General features: G+C 45.0%; 1 long non-coding RNA gene across 1 annotated transcript; it reads right to left on the bottom strand.

The window, feature by feature from the left end:
- Nucleotides 1–1,863: 1,863 nt before the first annotated feature.
- On the bottom strand, nucleotides 1,864–4,864 carry LOC148686285 (uncharacterized). The gene is made up of 3 exons (XR_015949345.1): nucleotides 4,788–4,864; nucleotides 3,963–4,024; nucleotides 1,864–2,002 (listed from the first exon to the last, which is right to left on the bottom strand). It is a non-coding gene; the product is annotated as an uncharacterized LOC148686285 (long non-coding RNA).
- Nucleotides 4,865–8,773: the final 3,909 nt, after the last annotated feature.

Here is an 8,773-nt window from a genome sequence, read left to right as displayed (position 1 = left end):
GGACCACAGCATTCAGGGAGAGGTTAACCATTTCCTCCCTGCCAGCTACCAGTGACACAGACACTCATTCCCTCCTATTAGCCCTGGCAAAGAAGCTCCCATTGTCGTTGCTTGGAACAATATTCCCTTCTTTTGTCTCCCCCCCCCCCCGACCATCATCAGTTCACAATTCCAGGGCAGTTTATAGCATAAAACATACAGAACACTTTACAGCCGCAGTGGCATTACAATATAAAAGTTGAATCATCAAATAAAAATTTAAAACACTCTCAATAATTCAGCCATCGTGGCTAATTCCCATCAAAAGGCAATGCAACCAGAGACCTCTGTAGTCGTAGCTTCTTAAATGATTCGCTTTTCAGACCTATGAACCACAGCACACCTTAGAGAACAACAAATTGCAAACCGGCTTCATACTGGTTTCAGTGTGTGGTCATTTTGTAATGGAGGTATTCTATTTATTTTAATTTTTATTGTTTATTAAATTTGTATACCGCCCTATACCTGCAGGTCTCTGGGTGGTTCACAGGATAAAATGGCAATATAAAAACACAAAATACATAAGCAAAATAAAAAACAACCTCCCCCCCCCAAAAAACACCTCACAGCCCACTTTAGGTCAGCAATGGGGGATCTGAGGCCCTCCAGATGCTGTTCTCTTCATCCTGACCATTGACTATACTGTCTGGGATGGATGGGAATTTGACTCCAACAACATACATCCAAGACGTGTTGAGCACAAGGAATGTGTGATGTGACAGTATCATGTCCAGCATTTCCACACTCCCTGCAAGCAGCAGTCAATGAGGATATGCTGCTATGTACAATGACGTAATGTCACATGTTTCTTTTAGGAGATTACTAAAAACACATGAGGGGAGAGGCTGGTTGGCAGCACTCATGTGTCGCCATCCCCATGACATCTACTTAGGCTGAAATTTTATTCCTTTCCACCTAGCTTTATAATGTTTCTCAACAAGGCTTTAAACCAGCACAGAACCCATATTGTGTGACTGCATGGAAATCATGAAGATAGGCCAAAAATTACCATTTTACGGATATGTGGCGCTGTGGGTTAAACCAGAGAGCCTAGGGCTTGCCGATCAGAAGGTCGGCGGTTCGAATCCCCGCGACGAGGTGAGCTCCCGTTGCTCAGTCCCAGCTCCTGCCAACCTAGCAGTTCGAAAGCACGTCAAAGTGCAAGCAGATAAATAGGTACCGCTACAGCAGAAAGGTAAACGGCATTTCCGTGTGCTGCTCTGGTTCACCAGAAGCGCCTTTGTCATGCTGGCCACATGACCTGGAAGCTGTATGCCGGCTCCCTTGGCCAATAACGCGAGATGAGCGCCGCAACCCCAGAGTTGGTTACGATTGGACCTAATGGTCAGGGGTCCCTTTACCTTTTACTCACCAGACACTGAGATGTAAAACTAATGCAAATGGTTTAATATTGTGTGTTTTTCTTTGGAAACTGTAGTCCATTTTTGTTTCTCAGAAGGTCACTTGTTTGATATTGGGACATTTCCACTGAGTTTATGTTTGCAAATCCAGTCTACTGTATTTCTATAATCATATCTATACTTTCCAGATTACTTAGGTTAAGAACAAACACAATGTGACGACAGTTCTATGATATAAACTTTCTTTGACGATAAAACCCCCACAATGTTTTCCCAATCTGGCTTATTACATTGCATATGTTCTATGATCAGCTAATGGTTCTAGCTGGCAAGGAATCCAATATTAAACAAGCTTTCCCGCCCCGCCCCCCACTTCCATTCTCCTGAATACAGTTTAGATGATAGCAATGGGATGTATGGGGTGTGAGGGGAGAAGTAGTACCTCTGGTGAGGGACACGTTGTGCTCCTTCTGGTGTAGTTTGTCCACCTTTGGTCCCCATCTTGCACTCAGCCACACCCTGGGAAACGGCTTTGACGGCCCGGCTAAACCAGATGAGGGTAACTGATGGGTCTCAAACCCTTGGTGGGTTAGGGACTTCTCCTACATGTGAAGACAGCGGATTGAGCAGATGAGACTGCGGTCAAGAAGGCAGTTTCTGCATGTGTTGTAAAGTGAGGGGCAGATGAGTCCTTGGGGTCTTCCTTTTAAAAGCTCAACAACTTTTTGAAATATGGCAACCCTAGGGAATGTCTCCCTTATTTATTATATCTTTAGTGGAAAATCTTTAGGTGGGGGCTTAGGCGACCCCCAAATAGCCCAATAAGGCCTGAGCATGGTCAGTGGATATGGAATGGCTGGCTGGCCAGTTAATTTTTGCTGGGAGGGAGGAAAATGTGATGAAAAACAAATTGGATAGAGTAGCCAGAATCATGAAAAGGGAACAGTCTAGCACTGTCATCCCAAACTCTCCCCCTCCCTCAAATGCTTATTTGCAAAAACATTAGAGACAGGAGATTGTCTCACCTTGTTTGCCCCTCTCAACATGAAGGAAGGACTTCTACCAGAAACTTGAACTACAGAGAGTACCAAAGCATTAATCTTTTGAGCAGGATAAACATTTCAAGTAAGCAGTGGGGAGAGGGGAGAATGTTGTGCACACAAGAGGGTGTGTTTCATAAGCATGAGAACAGTGAATCCTTGTGAAAATAAAACTGGCAGAATACTGCCAATATAATTGTTTGCCTGAAATATACAACTGCCACTGCTCTTGATTAAGGCAAATTCATTTTTATGGACTGACCAACTGACGCGCACAACTTAAGTCCATAAATGATTTTTAAAAAGTTTTTGTTGTTGTTTTGAGCACACCTTAGCTTCAGTCTGCCCTGTGTTATTATGTCTGGTAATAGACCTGGTACGTAAATACAATAGAATTCAATCTCTTCTTTCTAATTCTTCAAACAAATAAAATCCTTGAGCTGTGGAACCACATAAAGCAGAGTTTCATTGTGTGCAAGCAGAATTTTGCCACACAAGTGAAACAGCAGCTTTTGATCCCCATAAGGGCCAGCTGCATATTCCCGCATTGCATGGGGTTGGACTAAATAGTCCTCAGGGTCCCTTCCACTTCTATGATTCACTGTTGTCTCAATAACACCCAGTGTAATGTTATGAACACAACTGCCACCAGCCTTTCCCCTTTTTTCAATAGAAGAATTTATCCCAGGCTTCCTCAAACTTGGCCCTCCAGATGTTTTGAGACTGGCCACTGGTCCTGCTAGCTAGGGATCATGGGAGTTGTAGGCCAAAAACATATGGAGGGCTGAGTTTGAGAAAGCCTGATTTATCCCTTTCACATGGCAATCCAGCACACAATCCCATTTAATTATCCTTAAAAGTCACTGGGTAAAACAGATGAGTTGGCCAGAAATATAGGAATAAATAGATGCTGCTTCAAAACCTCCCCTGCTCTCCCGTAATGTAATTCCTGCTCTGCATCACCGACTGTGTATAAAAAAACAAAATGGCGGTTACCACTTCATAGGGTGGGGATTGGCATGATAAAAACAAAATCCAAGCTCATATAAGTCCCATACCTATCTGGAGTCAATTTCTTCCTAATCCCATTAATTTCAGCTGGTGAAATCTTACAGTGCAAAGGGTTAAAGGACAATACTGTTGTTGCATGCTGCCAGACTCTTAAAGCAACAAAAAATTCCAGGCGCTCACATGGCTTCCCCCAAAGAATCCTTGGAACTAATTTGTTAAAGGTGCTGGAAACTGTAGCTTTTTGAGGGGTCTCCAATCAACTCTTGGCACCATTAACAAATTAGAATTCACTGGATTCACTGGGGAAACCATTACCATTCAGAGTGGTATGGTGAGTGGGACCATGGTTATTTAGTGCAGTCTGCACCACACACCACCTCTAGCAGTAATTCCAGATCTGTGCAAACTGTACATGATCGTTTTGGCCTTCTCAATGCATGAGCATCTACAATTAGGAGAAAATACAACTCTGTATCACATTTCAGTGTGTTTTATTTCAAAACATTCATACCCTGCTCGATGGAGGAAAACAACAACCCTCAAAGCAGTTTCCGCATGTTGACAATCTGAAATCTGAAATTAAGATAGATTTAAGCTTGCTGGTATCTCTGGTGAATTCTCTCACACACATCATGGATGTTGGCTTACGTTTTGTATGCTCCATATTATTTTATAGGTACTATTTCTGCAAGTTTGCCATGGCCTTTGGACAGAACAATAAACTTATGAACAGAACTGAATTAAAGGGTGTTGAAAATAGGGCCTCAACTGTGTGACTAAGTATAATAAGGCAGCTTTCGGTGTCCCTAAATAAAGTACAGTACACACAGGCAGGGAAATGCAACAGCAGGAAGGTAGGAATACAGAAACCCTACTGGTCCATTAGCTCAGCCTGGAAGGGGGTTTTCCAGGGCTTCATAATCTCCAGGGTTTCTTCCTAGCTCAACCTGCAGATGCCAGGGACTCAAACTGGGACGTTCCGGATGCCAAGCATCTCCCCTACAGCCGTCACCTCGAACCCATGGAGGCGTACAAAGCAGTGCAACAGTGAACAGCAACAGTGATACCCGCCAGCCGATTAATCCATTTTTAACCAAGCTGAGGCAAAAGGTCCTCGCGTTTGTGACAGCTACAAACAGCGAAAGGGGGGAAATCCTAACTTGTCAAAATTCAGAAGTGTACCCTGCGCCAAGCCATAAAGCGGTAACGATTAGGGCCGAGGGCAGAAAACTTCGCGTTCTAGACGCCTCACTTTTAATATACGGATACAATGCAAAGAACGTGTAGGCGGCTTTCCAGTCCGAAGGACGAGAAGCCGCAGGTAAGGGGCAGGTACCTGCGTAGCCTCTTGGCACGTCTTCTCGCCCCGCTGCAACCCCCTGCTACTTATAGGGCGCTATTTTCACCTCCCGCGCTCATTGGCCGCTGGGCCTTTGTGACGCCACAATCGCACCCAGGGCAAAGTTCCACCGCCCTCCCTTTCCCCGGGAGAGCGAAACTAGGCTGGGCGGCTGGGCGGCGATCCAGCAGAAGGCGGAAGTTGCTGCCTCCGCTTCGCTGGCGCGCAGCTTCTCGAGCTGAGCCTCCCAGCGAGACCGCCCGGCGCTTCCTGGCGGAGGAGCAGTTGCAGCTCTGCGGCCTCCGCCACGTGGCGTGGAAGTTATGCCATTAGGACTCGCGGGGCCCGCGGGCAAGAGCAGGCACTTTCGATGGGGGCGGCTGACTAGTTTTTCGATAATAATAATAATTGTTATTGTTTGATGTTTCATCTGTAGGGTAAATTCAGCTAGCCTCATAGTTAGGGTGGTGGCAACAAATGCTGCATCCATGGGCCGTCTTTAGCATGTCGGGCGCCCTGGCGGGGCCCCCGCCCCGTTTCTTGCAGCGGCTGGCGGGCGGGCGCTGCGCCACCCAGCCTTCCCTTAGAGCCGGCCCATTGGATCAATCCTCCCTTAAATCAATCAAAATCAATACAAATCTGAGGTTCTGACCCCCATAACAAAAATCCTGGCTACACCCGTGTACTCTGGGCCCTGCTTTATAGATGGGTACACTCGGAACAGCAATAATCATGACAGACGAATGTGGCTATGTCTCTATTGCCAGCTCCATTTGAATTCTGCCGGAGAGCTCCACTTTTTTCTGTAACCTCTTCTGATTCTTCCCCTGGCCCATCTTCCATTTTTTCCTCCTTCGCCTTTGTCTCATGCATGATAATTATATGATGGACTCTATAGGAAGAAATCAGGTTTTTATACTCTCTACCACAATAAACACCGTATTGCTGATTAAATACAAAGCGAGCAGTCACTGCCATAAATGCACATGGGGGTGAATTCCTCTATATTATCCTACAATCAACTGCTGGCACACAGTGCTCTAGCTCAGATTTATAGCACTTGCTTTGCAGGTGGCACTGTGGGTTAAACCACAGAGCCTAGGGCTTGCCAATCATAAGGTCGGCGGATCGAATCCCTGCGACGGGGTGAGCTCCCATTGCTCGGTCCCTGCTCCTGCCAACCTAGCAGTTCAAAAGCACGTCAAAGTGCAAGTAGATAAATAGGTACTGCTCCAAGCAGGAAGGTAAACGGCGTTTCCGTGTGCTGCTCTGGTTCGCCAGAAGCGCCTTTGTCATGCTGGCCACATGACCTGGAAGCTGTACGCCAGCTCCCTCGGCCAATAATGCGAGATGAGCGCCGCAACCCCAGAGTCGGTCACGACTGGACCTAATGGTCAGGGGTCCCTTTACCTTTACCTTTACATACAAAAGGTCCCAAATTCTGTCTGTGGCATCACCCAAGTAGGGCTGTGAAAGGCTCCTCTGAAACTTTAGAGAACCACTCCCTGTGTTGACAGTACTGGAGTAGATGGTCAGATTCAAACTTGGGCAGCTTCCCATGTTCCACACAGTCCTCTGTATATAGTTAAACCCTCCTTACGGCATAGGTTTGGGCTGATGAAGTTTGTTTCTTTAAATATCACTTGTCACATGCTCCTTGTTCATAATTCCTTTCTTGGGCTACACAGTCAAGCTGGAGGGAGCTGGTGGATTGGGTTACATGAGGGAGGGAGAGAAATGGTTCAATGGATTTTGTTTATGGCACAGATGTAGTGATGAATTCTCAAGTGCAGGCATTCTTCATGACAACCTCCAGAGCCACACCTCTGCAGCCATGCTTCTTATAAGGCAAAAAAAAATATAAGGAAATTTTTGACTAATGCAGACATGGCTTCAGTACAAAGCCAGATGCTTTTTTCACCCCGCTTTAGATCACATCCAGATGATAATGGTGATTTATTGCATTTTTTTTTTAAAAAAAGCTTTTATTAATGTATAGCAAAAAAAAAATTGCAGAAATTTTTAACAAGCACACCACACTCCATGCTACCCCCTTATAACATGTCAGTAGTACAGGTTAATGAATATTAATATCTCCCCACTTCCCTTCACATTTATTGCATTTATTAATCTCTTCCTACGTAATCTGTCAAATTGAATTGATAGGCTGGCCAGAAAACTGCCAGCTTAGCCTATGTGCCTAAGAGAGCTTTGATATGCAGAAGTCATTGGATGCAACCTTTATGGAACAGCATGAAACAAGTTAATTGCTGTAGATCAAACTGCTGTTAATAGAACAGCTAGAATGGGGAGTAGCCAGTGTCATTTGACTTCAGTGCCCATCAGCCCTGATCATTTGGCCATTCTGGTTGAGTCTCATGGGAACTGTAGTCCAACATCTGAAGGGCATCATCTTGGCTACGGCTGAGCTAAAGGATATGCAATACATGTACAGTAGTTGAATTTCAAATCCCATTAACCTCAGCCAATATGAGCCAAAGATCAAGGATGTGGGGTGTTGTAATCCAACAACATCTGGAGGGCCACAGGTTAACACACACACACCCTTAAAAAGTTGGCAGCTCTGCTCAAGGCAGCTTCTGACAAAGCACACATTTCATGAACCAAATGTGTCTTTTAAAAATATAGAATTAATATACAGGAATAATTGCCAGAGCAGGCTTCCAGAATATGATCTAACAAAGTTTAGACAGGGGTTGCTAGCCAACACTCCACTGAGCCTTTCTGTTTACCTTTCCTGCTATGAATCATAGCTAGTTCCTCCAGTTGCCACAGTTGTGTACCTCAGATTGGGTGCGTCTTAAGGAGGCAGTGAGTAAACCGTCTGTTTGAGATTACCTCATAGCTTTCTGTTTCCTGGTGAGAAGGTACTTTTTCCCCTGTCCTCCCCCTCACCATGTAATTGGGGTTCTGAATGCTTCTGAAACACTCCTGTGAAAGTCCAAGTGGCTGCTTATGTAAGGAGCTGCAGAGCATATAGAATTACCTGGCCCAACTTCCTTTAAGTACAAGACATGCTGTAGCCACAGTGATAATTTTGCAATTGCCAACTTCTTAACTGGCCCTGCTCCTGTGCCTCTATCAGCAGCCTGTTATGGAAATTAAGCATGAAGTGTTTCACTTCACTGTAGGGGAAAGCTTCAGCTGCTTAATCTCTGCATGCCCAGCTGTGGCGCAGGAGCAGTTTAAAAAAAAAACAACGCACCTTGAGAGAGAGAAAATAGGTTCAGGGACAATTTCAACCTGGAAAAAGGTGCAGTGGGGAGGATTAAATATTCCCTTCCTCAAGCAATGTCCCTAATCCAACTCAAGTCATATTTATATTTGTGGGAGAGATACAATTGCAGATACTTCTTTGAAAGATCTCCAGCATGGACGATATGTCAAAGGACAGTCTCTTCAACCACCACCTTCTAATCAGGGTGTAAAAGTACTGAGTTTGCTATTGTTTCCACCCTGATTGACTTGTTATGCAACTGCTGCTCTGTGACCTGAAATCCCTCCGTCTCCTATGGTTTGGTTGGTAGAAACACCATGGCACAAGTTCTGTGTGGCATAACTTGCTTGACCTTGGAGTATCCTGGCAAACATCCTGTGCCTTCCAGCAAGTCAAGAAATTCTACTGCCATTAAGATCTTTATCAGGTTTAGTGTCTGTAGGGATTTCAGTCCTGATACTGGCATAGCTGATGTTCCTGCCACATAGAGACTGGAGGCTAGCATCTTTTTCTGTACCTACATTGGAATGCTTTCCTGTCATCCAATATGGGTGGCTCCCATATCCTATTCTGTTGGTACATGTGATACTAGTCCCAGGCTGTTCTCTTGTATTGTCTCTCAAGGATGTTTACCTTTGCTGCAGTGCCAAAAGTTATTAGTTTTTCTTGGGGACTTTTCATTCATTCAAAGTATTTGTACCCTACTCTTTAGCCAGAAGAGGCAACTTGCAAATCAATAAAAATA

Source organism: Zootoca vivipara, chromosome 3, assembly GCF_965207765.1.
Source record: "Zootoca vivipara chromosome 3, rZooViv2.hap1.1, whole genome shotgun sequence".
Taxonomy (NCBI): Eukaryota; Metazoa; Chordata; class Lepidosauria; order Squamata; family Lacertidae; genus Zootoca; species Zootoca vivipara.
The sequence above is the reverse complement of the archived record's forward strand: the minus strand, read 5'-3'. Positions and strand labels throughout refer to the sequence as shown.